Below are 12276 nucleotides of genomic sequence, written 5' to 3'. Positions count from 1 at the left end.
TGTTGCGTAATGTGTTATACAGGGCATTACTGCGTGTGGCGTAATGTGTTATAAAGGGCATTACTGCGTGTGACGTAATGTGTTATAAAGGGCATTACTGCGTGTGGCGTAATGTGTTATACAGGGCATTACTGCTTGTGGCGTAATGTGTTATAAAGGGCATTACTGCGTGTGGCGTAATGTGTTATACAGTGGCGTAATGTGTTATACAGGGCATTACTGCGTGTGGCGTAATGTGTTATAAAGGGCATTACTGCGTGTGGCGTAATGTGTTGTACAGGACATTACTGCGTGTGGCGTAATGTGTTGTACAGGGCATTACTGCGTGTGGCGTAATGTGTAATAAAGGGCATTACTGCGTGTGGCGTAATGTGTTGTACAGGACATTACTGCGTGTGGCGTAATGTGTTGTACAGGGCATTACTGCGTGTGGCGTAATGTGTTATAAAGGGCATTACTGCGTGTGGCGTAATGTGTTATAAAGGGCATTACTGCGTGTGGCGTAGTGTGTTATAAAGCGCATTACTGCGTGTGGCGTAATGTGTTATAAAGGTCACTACTGCGTGTGGCGTAATGTGTTATTAAGGTCATTACTGCGTGTGGCGTAATCTGTTATAAAGCGCATTACTGCGTGTGGCGTAATGTGTTATAAAGGGCATTACTGCGTGTGACGTAATGTGTTATAAAGGGCATTACTGCGTGTGGCGTAATGTGTTAAAAAGCGCATTACTGCGTGTGACGTAATGTGTAATAAACGGCATTACTGTGTGTGGCGTAATGTGTTATAAAGGGCATTACTGCGTGTGGCGTAATGTGTTATAAAGCGCATTACTGCGTGTGACGTAATGTGTTATAAAGGGCATTACTGCGTGTGGCGTAATGTGTTATAAAGGGCATTACTACTTGTGGCGTAATGTGTTATAAAGGGCATTACTGCGGGTGGCGTAATGTGTTATGCAGGGCATTATTGCGTGTGGCTTAATGTGTTACACAGGGCATTACTGCCTGTGGCGTAATGTGTTACACAGGGCATTACTGCCTGTGGCGTAATGTGTTACACAGGGCATTACTGCCTGTGGCGTAATGTGTTACACAGGGCATTATTGCGTGTGTCGTAATCTGTTCCACAGGGCATTACTGCGTATAGCATAATGTGTTACACAGGGAATTAGTGCGTGTGACGTAATGTGTTATAAAGGGCATTACTGCGTGTGGCGTAATGTGTTATAAAGCGCATTACTGCGTGTGGCGTAATGTGTTATAAAGGGCATTACTGCGTGTGGCGTAATGTGTTATAAAGGACATTACTGCCTGTGGCGTAATGTGTTATAAAGGGCATTACTGCGTGTGGCGTAATGTGTTATACAGGGCATTACTGCGTGTGGCGTAATGTGTTATACAGGGCATTACTGCATGTTGCGTAATGTGTTATACAGGGCATTACTGCGTGTGGCGTAATGTGTTATAAAGGGCATTACTGCGTGTGACGTAATGTGTTATAAAGGGCATTACTGCGTGTGGCGTAATGTGTTATACAGGGCATTACTGCTTGTGGCGTAATGTGTTATAAAAGGCATTACTGCGTGTGGCGTAATGTGTTATACAGTGGCGTAATGTGTTATACAGGGCATTACTGCGTGTGGCGTAATGTGTTATAAAGGGCATTACTGCGTGTGGCGTAATGTGTTGTACAGGACATTACTGCGTGTGGCGTAATGTGTTGTACAGGGCATTACTGCGTGTGGCGTAATGTGTAATAAAGGGCATTACTGCGTGTGGCGTAATGTGTTGTACAGGACATTACTGCGTGTGGCGTAATGTGTTGTACAGGGCATTACTGCGTGTGGCGTAATGTGTTATAAAGGGCATTACTGCGTGTGGCGTAATGTGTTATAAAGGGCATTACTGCGTGTGGCGTAGTGTGTTATAAAGCGCATTACTGCGTGTGGCGTAATGTGTTATAAAGGTCACTACTGCGTGTGGCGTAATGTGTTATTAAGGTCATTACTGCGTGTGGCGTAATCTGTTATAAAGCGCATTACTGCGTGTGGCGTAATGTGTTATAAAGGGCATTACTGCGTGTGACGTAATGTGTTATAAAGGGCATTACTGCGTGTGGCGTAATGTGTTAAAAAGCGCATTACTGCGTGTGACGTAATGTGTAATAAACGGCATTACTGCGTGTGGCGTAATGTGTTATAAAGGGCATTACTGCGTGTGGCGTAATGTGTTATAAAGCGCATTACTGCGTGTGACGTAATGTGTTATAAAGGGCATTACTGCGTGTGGCGTAATGTGTTATAAAGGGCATTACTACTTGTGGCGTAATGTGTTATAAAGGGCATTACTGCGGGTGGCGTAATGTGTTATGCAGGGCATTATTGCGTGTGGCGTAATGTGTTTTACAGGGCATTACTGCGTGTGGCGTAATGTGTTAAAAAGCGCATTACTGCGTGTGGCGTAATGTGTTATACAGGGCATTACTGTGTGTGACGTAATGTGTTATAAAGGGCATTACTGCGTGTGGCGTAATGTGTTATGCAGGGCATTACTGCGTGTGGCGTAATGTGTTATAAAGGGCATTACTGCGTGTGGCGTAATGTGTTTTACAGGGCATTTCTGCTTGTGGCGTAATGTGTAATAAAGCGCATTACTGCGTGTGGCGTAATGTGTTATAAAGGGCATTACTGCTTGTGGGATAATGTGTTATAAAGGGCATTACTGCGTGTTGCGTAATGTATTATAAAGGGCATTACTGCGTGTGACGGAATGTGCTATAAAGGGCATTACTGCGTGTGGCGTAATGTGATACACAGGGCATTACTGCGTGTGGCGTAATGTGTTATACAGGACATTACTGCGTATGGCGTAATGTGTTATACAGGGCATTACTGCGTGTGGCGTAATGTGATACACAGGGCATTACTGCGTGTGGCGTAATGTGATACACAGGGCATTACTGCGTGTGGCGTAATGTGTTATACAGGACATTACTGCGTGTGGCGTAATGTGATACACAGGGCATTACTGCGTGTGGCGTAATGTGTTATACAGGGCATTACTGTGTGTGGCGTAATGTGTTATACAGGGCATTACTGCGTGTGACGTAATGTGTTATAAAGGGCATTACTGCGTGTGGCGTAATGTGTTATAAAGGGCATTACTGCGTGTGGCGTAATGTGTTATAAAGGGCATTACTGCTTGTGGCGTAATGTGCTATAAAGGGCATTACTGCGTGTGGCGTAATGTGTTATAAAGGGCATTACTGCGTGTGGCGTAATGTGTTTTACAGGGCATTACTGTGTGTGACGTAATGTGTTATAAAGGGCATTACTGCGTGTGGGGTAATGTGTTATGCAGGGCATTATTGCGTGTGGCGTAATGTGTTCTAAAGGGCATTACTGCGTGTGGCGTAATGTGTTTTACAGGGCATTACTGCGTGTGGTGTAATGTGTTATAAAGCGCATTACTGCGTGTGGCGTAATGTGTTATACAGGGCATTACTGTGTGTGACGTAATGTGTTATAAAGGGCATTACTGCGTGTGGCGTAATGTGTTATGCAGGGCATTACTGCGTGTGGCGTAATGTGTTATAAAGGGCATTACTGCTTGTGGGATAATGTGTTATAAAGGGCATTACTGCGTGTTGCGTAAGGTGTTATAAAGGGCATTACTGCGTGTGACGTAATGTGTTATAAAGGGCATTACTGCGTGTGGCGTAATGTGTTATAAAGGGCATTACTGCGTGTGGCGTAATGTGTTATAAAGAGCATTACTGCGTGTGGCGTAATGTGATACACAGGGCATTACTGTGTGTGGCGTAATGTGTTATACAGGGCATTACTGCGTGTGGCGTAATGTGTTATACATGGCATTACTGCGTGTGACGTAATGTGTTATAAAGGGCATTACTGCGTGTGGCGTAAAGTGTTATAAAGGGCATTACTGCTTGTGGCGTAATGTGTTATACAGGGCATTACTGCGTGTGGCGAAATGTGTTATAAAGGGCATTACTGCGTGTGGCGTAATGTGTTATACAGGGCATTACTGCGTGTGGCGTAATGTGTTATAAAGGGCATTACTGCGTGTGGCGTAATGTGTTGTACAGGACATTACTGCGTGTGGCGTAATGTGTTGTACAGGGCATTACTGCGTGTGGCGTAATGTGTTATAAAGGGCATTACTGCGTGTGGCGTAATGTGTTATAAAGGGCATTACTGCTTGTGGCGTAATGTGTTATAAAGGGCATTACTGCATGTGGCGTAATGTGTTATAAAGTGCATTACTGCGTGTGGCGTAATGTGTTATAAAGGGCATTACTGCGTGTGGCGTAGTGTGTTATAAAGGGCATTACTGCGTGTGGCGTAATGTGTTATAAAGGGCATTACTGCGTGTGGCGTAATGTGTTATAAAGCGCATTACTGCGTGTGACATAATGTGTTATAAACGGCAATACTGCGTGTGGCGTAATGTGTTACAAAGGGCATTACTGCGTGTGGCGTAATGTGTTATAAAGGGCATTACTGCTTGTGGCGTAATGTGTTATAAAGGGCATTACTGCATGTGGCGTAATGTGTTATAAAGGGCATTACTGCGTGTGGCGTAATGTGTTTTACAGGGCATTACTGCGTATGACGTAATGTGTTATAAAGGGCATTACTGCGTGTGGCGTAATGTGTTATGCAGGGCATTATTGCGTGTGGTGTAATGTGTTATAAAGGGCATTACTGCGTGTGGCGTAATGTGTTTTACAGGGCATTACTGCGTGTGGCGTAATGTGTTATAAAGCGCATTACTGCGTGTGGCGTAATGTGTTATACAGGGCATTACTGTGTGTGACGTAATGTGTTATAAAGGGCATTACTGCGTGTGGCGTAATGTGTTATGCAGGGCATTACTGCGGTGGCGTAATGTGTTATAAAGGGCATTACTGCGTGTGGCGTAATGTGTTTTACAGGGCATTACTGCTTGTGGCGTAATGTGTTATAAAGCGCATTACTGCGTGTGGTGTAATGTGTTATAAAGGGCATTACTGCTTGTGGGATAATGTGTTATAAAGGGCATTACTGCATCTGGCGCAATGTGATATACAGGGCATTACTGCGTGTGGCATAATGTGTTATAAAGAGCATTACTGCATGTGGTATAATGTGTGATAAAGGGCATTACTGCGTGTGACATAATGTGTGATAAAGGGCATTACTACGTGTGACATAATGTGTTATTAAGGGCATTACTGCGTGTGGCGTAATGTGTTATAAAGGGCATTACTGCGTGTGGCATAATGTGCTATACAGGGCATTACTGTGTGTGGCGTAATGTGTTTTACAGAACATTACTGCTTGTGGCGTAATGTGTTATACAGGGCATTACTGCGTGTGGCGTAATGTGTTATAAAGGGCATTAGTGCGTGTGGCGAAATGTGTTTTACAGGGCATTACTGCGTGTGGCGTAATGTGTTATAAAGGGCATTAGTGCGTGTGGCGAAATGTGTTTTACAGGGCATTACTGCGTGTGGCCTAATGTGTTATAAAGCGCATTACTGCGTGTGGCGTAATGTGTTATACAGGGCATTACTGCGTGTGGCGTAATGTGTTATAAAGGACATTACTGCTTGTGGCATAATGTGTTATAAAGGGCATTACTGCGTGTGGCGTAATGTGTTATAAAGGGCATTACTGCTTGTGGCGTAATATGTTATAAAGGGCATTACTGTGTGTGACATAATGTGTTATAAAGGGCATTACTGCGTGTGGCGTAATGTGTTATACAGGGCATTAGGCATTACTGCGTGTGGCGTAATGTGTTATACAGGGCATTACTGCGTGTGGCGTAATGTGTTATACAGGGCATTACTGCGTGTGGCGTAATGTGTTATACAGGGCATTACTGTGTGTGGCGTAATGTGTTATAAAAGGCATTACTGCGTGTGACGTAATGTGTTATAAAGGGCATTACTGCGTGTGATGTAATGTGTTATAAAGGGCATTACTGCGTGTGGCGTAATGTGTTATAAAGGGCATTACTGCGTGTGGCATAATGTGTTATAAAGGGCATTACTGCGTGTGGCGTAATGTGTTATAAAGGGCATTACTGCGTGTGGCGTAATGTGTTATAAAGGGCATTACTGCGTGTGGCGTAATGGGGCATTACTGCGTGTGGCGTAATGTGTTATAAAGGGCATTACTACGTGTGGCGTAATGTGTTATAAAGGGCATTACTGCGTGTGGCGTAATGTGTTATACAGGGCATTACTGCGTGTGGCGTAATGTGTTATAAAGGGCATTACTGCGTGTGGCGTAATGTGTTATACAGGGCATTACTGCGTGTGGCGTAAAGTGTTTTACAGGGCGTTACTGCGTGTGGCGTAGTGTGTTATAAAGGGCATTACTGCGTGTGGCGTAGTGTGTTATAAAGGGCATTACTGCGTGTGACGTAATGTGTTATAAAGGGCATTACAGTGTGTGGCATAGTGTGTTATAAAGGGCATTTACTGCGTGTGGCGTAATGTGTTATAAAGGGCATTACTGCGTGTGGCGTAGTGTGTTATAAAGGGCATTACTGCGTGTGGCGTAATGTGTTATAAAGGGCATTACTGCGTGTGGCGTAATGTGTTATAAAGGGCATTACTGCGTGTGGCGTAATGTGTTATACACGGCATTACTGCGTGTGGCGTAATGTGTTGTACAGGGCATTACTGCGTGTGGCGTAATGTGTTATACAGGGCATTACTGCGTGTGGCGTAATGTGTTATACAGGGCATTACTGCACGTGGCGTAATGTGTTATACAGGGCATTACTGCGTGTGACATAATGTGTTATAAAAGGCATTACTGCGTATGGCGTAATGTGTTATACAGGGCATTACTGCGTGTGGCGTAATGTGTTATAAAGGGCATTACTGCGTGTGGCGTAATGTATTTCACAGGGCATTACTGCGTGTGGCGTAATCTCTTATAAAGGGCATTACTGCGTGTGGCGTAATGTGTTATAAAGGGCATTACTGCGTGTGGTTTAATGTGTTATAAAGGGCATTACTGCGTGTGGTGTAATGTGTTATAAAGGGCATTGCTGCGTGTGGCGTAATGTGTTATAAAGGGCATTACTGCGTATGACGTAATGTGTTATAAAGGGCATTACTGCGTGTGGCGTAATGTGTTATAAAGGGCATTGCTGCGTGTGGCGTAATGTGTTATAAAGGGCATTACTGCGTGTGGCGTAATGTGTTATAAAGGGCTTTGCTGCGTGTGGCGTAATGTGTTATAAAGGGCACTACTGCGTGTGGCGTAATGTGTTATACCGGGCATTACTGCGTGTGGCATAATGTGTTATAAAGGGCATTACTGCGTGTGGCGTAATGGGTTATAAAGGGCATTGCTGCGTGTGGCGTAATGTGTTATAAAGGGCATTACTGTGTGTGACATAATGTGTTATAAAGGGCATTGCTGCGTGTGGCGTAATGTGTTATAAAGGGCATTACTGCGTGTGGCGTAATGTGTTATACAGGGCATTACTGTGTGTAGCGTAATGTTTTATGAAGGGCATTACTGCGTGTGGCGTAATGTGTTATACAGGGCATTACTGTGTGTGGCATAATGTGTTATAATGGGCATTACTGTGTGTGGCGTAATGTGTTATAATGGGCATTGCTGCGTGTGGCGTAATGTGTTATAAAGGGCATTACTGCGTGTGGCGTAATGTGTTATAAAGGGCATTACTGTATAAGGCACTTTAGAGCACATGGCAATAATTCGCCACAAGGGGAGAGCTTGGGGGAAGCTCAGCACCTTCGTAAGTGCTGGGCATGCCCCACAGTGTGATTAATTGGGAGTGTTCCGCAAGGACACGCCCCCTTTCCAGAAGTGCACGCACAGAGGAACGCCATCTAAATGTTGTTGTTGTTTTTTTTGGGGGGGGGGTGTCACTGGGAACTTTCGCCCTGAGCTCCACAATGTCTAGAACCGGCCCTGCTCGGACCCCGGAGGCATGTACTGGGATGCAGAGCCACCTGGAGGACGCCCCAGCCCACAGCGCACCACAACACAAGCAGAACATGCCGGGGGGTGTTTACTCAGGGCCATCTATTAGGCAGACAATGCTGTCGCTGGCCATGACATGCTGCTGTCCTCCAATTGCCACGCTGTGTCTCTACCTTTAAGCCAAGGGGCTTGTGCTAATGAAGTGACGGCCGCGCATGGGGGAGAACATCCAGGATCACCAGCCGGGGCAGGAACAGCACATGCAGGGTCACAGTACCACACCACTGGGCCCAGCAACTGTCACCCAGGGCGTACAGAGCACCTGTGCCCAGGAGGAGCCAGCCTGGATGCCAGCATCTCTCCCTGTCCCTGCCCACATGCACCTCTGTCCTTGCTGCCGGCATTGCTCTCCGGCCCTCCCATCCTGTATGCCTGTTCACTTCTTACCCTGCCACTAGCTTTTTACTAGTCAGTATCCTTATCCTCCCTTCTCTCACCCACCCTGCATTAATAGTCACCCATCTCTCACCCACCCTGCATTAATACCCTCCCTCCACTCACCCACCCTACATTAATACCCTCCCTCCTCTCACCCACCCTGCAATAATACCCTCCCTCCTCTCACCCACCCTGCATTAATACCCTCCCTCCTCTCACCCACCCTGCATTAATACCCTCTCTCCTCTCACCCAGCCTGCATTAATACATTCCCTCCTCACCCACCCTACATTAATACCCTCCCTCCTCTCACCCACCCTGCAATAATAACCTCCCTCCTCTCACCCACCCTGCATTAATACCCTCCCTCCTCTCACCCACCATACATTAATACCCTCCCTCCTCTCACCCACCCTGCAATAATAACCTCCCTCCTCTCACCCACCCTGCATTAATACCCTCCCTCCTCTCACCCACCCTGCATTAATACCCTCCCTCCTCTCACCCACCCTGCAATAATAACCTCCCGCCTCTCACACACCCTGCATTAATACCCTCCCTCCTCTCACCCACCCTGAATTAATAACCTCCATCCTCTCACTCACCCTGCATTAATACCCTCCTTCCTCTCACCCACCCTGCATTAATACCCTCCCTCCTCTCACCCACCCTACATTAATACCCTCCCTCCTCTCACCCACCCTGCAATAATAACCTCCCTCCTCTCAGCCACCCTGCATTAAAACCCTCCCTCCTCACCCACCCTGCAATAATACCCTCCCTCCTCTCACCCACCCTGCATTAATACCCTCCCTCGTCTCACCCACCCTGTATTAATACCCTCCCTCCTCTCACCCACCCTGCAATAATACCCTCCCTCCTCTCAGCCACCCTGCATTAATACCCTCCCTCCTCTCAGCCACCCTGCATTAATACACCCCCTCCTCTCAGCCACCCTGCATTAATACCCTCCCTCCTCTCTCCCACCCTGCATTAATACCCTCCCTCCTCTCACCCACCCTGCATTTATACCCTCCCTCCTCTCAGCCACCCTGCATTAATACCCTCCCTCCTCTCACCCACCCTGCATTAATACCTCCCTCCTCTCAGCCACCCTGCATTAATACCCTCCCTCCCCTCAGCCACCCTGCATTAATACCCTCCCTCCTCTCACCCACCCTGCATTAATACCCTCCCTCCTCTCAGCCACCCTGCATTAATACCCTCCCTCCTCTCAGCCACCCTGCAATAACACCCTCCCTACTCTCTACCCACCCTGCAATAATACCCTCCCTCCTATCAGCCACCCTGCATTAATACCCTCCCTCCTCTCACCCACCCTGCAATAATAACCTCCCTCCTCTCACCCACCCTGCATTAATACCCTCACTCCTCTCACCCACCCTACATTAATACCCTCCCTCCTCTCACCCACCCTGCAATAATAACCTCCCTCCTCTCACCCACCCTGCATTAATACCCTCCCTCCTCTCACCCACCCTGCATTAATACCCTCCCTCCTCTCACCCACCCTGCAATAATAACCTCCCGCCTCTCACCCACCCTGCATTAATACCCTCCCTCCTCTCACCCACCCTGCATTAATAACCTCCATCCTCTCACCCACCCTGCATTAATACCCTCCTTCCTCTCACCCACCCTGCATTAATACCCTCCCTCCTCTCACCCACCCTACATTAATACCCTCCCTCCTCTCACCCACCCTGCAATAATAACCTCCCTCCTCTCAGCCACCCTGCATTAATACCCTCCCTCCTCATCCACCCTGCAATAATACCCTCCCTCCTCTCACCCACCCTGCATTAATACCCTCCCTCCTCTCAGCCACCCTGCAATAATACCCTCCCTCCTCTCAGCCACCCTGCAATAATACCCTCCCTCCTCTCAGCCACCCTGTATTAATACCCTCCCTCCTCTCACCCACCCTTCAATAATACCCTCCCTCCTCTCAGCCACCCTGTATTAATACCCTCCCTCCTCTCAGCCACCCTGCATTAATACCCTCCCTCCTCTCACCCACCCTGCATTAATACCCTCCCTCCTCTCAGCCGCCCTGCATTAATACCCTCCCTCCTCTCACCCACCCTGCATTAATACCCTCCCTCCTCTCACCCACCCTGCATTAATACCCTCCCTCCTCTCACCCACTCTGCATTAATACCCTCCCTCCTCTCACCCACCCTGCATTTATACCCTCCCTCCTCTCACCCACCCTGCATTAATACCCTCCCTCCTCTCACCCACCCTGCATTAATACCCTCCCTCCTCTCAGCCACCCTGCAATAATACCTCCCTCCTCTCAGCCACCCTGCATTAATACCCTCCCTCCCCTCAGCCACCCTGCATTAATACCCTCCCTCCTCTCACCCACCCTACATTAATACCCTAATGCATTAATACCCTCCATCCTCTCACCCACCCTGCATCAATACCCTCCCTCCTCTCAGCCACCCTGCATTAATACCCTCCCTCCTCTCTGCCACCCTGCAATAATACCCTCCCTACTCTCTACCCACCCTGCAATAATACCCTCCCTCCTATCAGCCACCCTGCATTAATACCCTCCCTCCTCTCACCCACCCTGCAATAATAACCTCCCTCCTCTCACCCACCCTGCATTAATACCCTCCCTCCTCTCACCCACCCTACATTAATACCCTCCCTCCTCTCACCCACCCTGCAATAATAACCTCCCTCCTCTCACCCACCCTGCATTAATACCCTCCCTCCTCTCACCCACCCTGCATTAATACCCTCCCTCCTCTCACCCACCCTGCAATAATAACCTCCCGCCTCTCACCCACCCTGCATTAATATCCTCCCTCCTCTCACCCACCCTGCATTAATAACCTCCATCCTCTCACCCACCCTGCATTAATAACCTCCATCCTCTCACCCACCCTGCATTAATACCCTCCCTCCTCTCACCCACCCTACATTAATACCCTCCCTCCTCTCACCCACCCTGCAATAATAACCTCCCTCCTCTCAGCCACCCTGCATTAATACCCTCCCTCCTCATCCACCCTGCAATAATACCCTCCCTCCTCTCACCCACCCTGCATTAATACCCTCACTCCTCTCACCCACCCTGCAATAATACCCTCCCTCCTCTCAGCCACCTGCAATAATACCCTCCCTCCTCTCAGCCACCCTGTATTAATACCCTCCCTCCTCTCACCCACCCTTCAATAATACCCTCCCTCCTCTCAGCCACCCTGTATTAATACCCTCCCTCCTCTCAGCCACCCTGCATTAATACCCTCCCTCCTCTCACCCACCCTGCATTAATACCCTCCCTCCTCTCAGCCACCCTGCATTAATACCCTCACTCCTCTCACCCACCCTGCATTAATACCCTCCCTCCTCTCACCCACCCTGCAATAATACCCTCCCTCCTCTCACCCTCTCTGCATTAATACCCTCCCTCCTCTCACCCACCCTGCATTTATACCCTCCCTCCTCTCACTCACCCTGCATTAATACCCTCCCTCCTCTCACCCACCCTGCATTAATACCCTCCCTCCTCTCAGCCACCCTGCAATAATACCCTCCCTCCTCTCACCCACGCTGCATTAATACCCTCCCTCCTCTCAGCCACCCTGCAATAATACCCTCCCTCCTCTCAGCCACCCTGCATTAAAACCTTCCTCCTCTCACCCACCCTGCATTAATACCCTCCCTCCTCTCATCCACCCTGCATTAATACCCTCCCTCCTCTCACCCACCCTGCATTAATGCCCTCCCTCCTCTCACCTACCCTGCATTAATACCCTCCCTCCTCTCAGCCACCCTGCATTAACACCCTCACTCCTCTCAGCCACCCTGCATTAACACC

This window comes from Taudactylus pleione, unplaced genomic scaffold, assembly GCF_031769625.1.
Source record: "Taudactylus pleione unplaced genomic scaffold, aTauple2 ptg000392l, whole genome shotgun sequence".
NCBI lineage: Eukaryota > Metazoa > Chordata > Amphibia > Anura > Myobatrachidae > Taudactylus > Taudactylus pleione.
Note: the sequence above shows the minus strand (reverse complement) of the source record.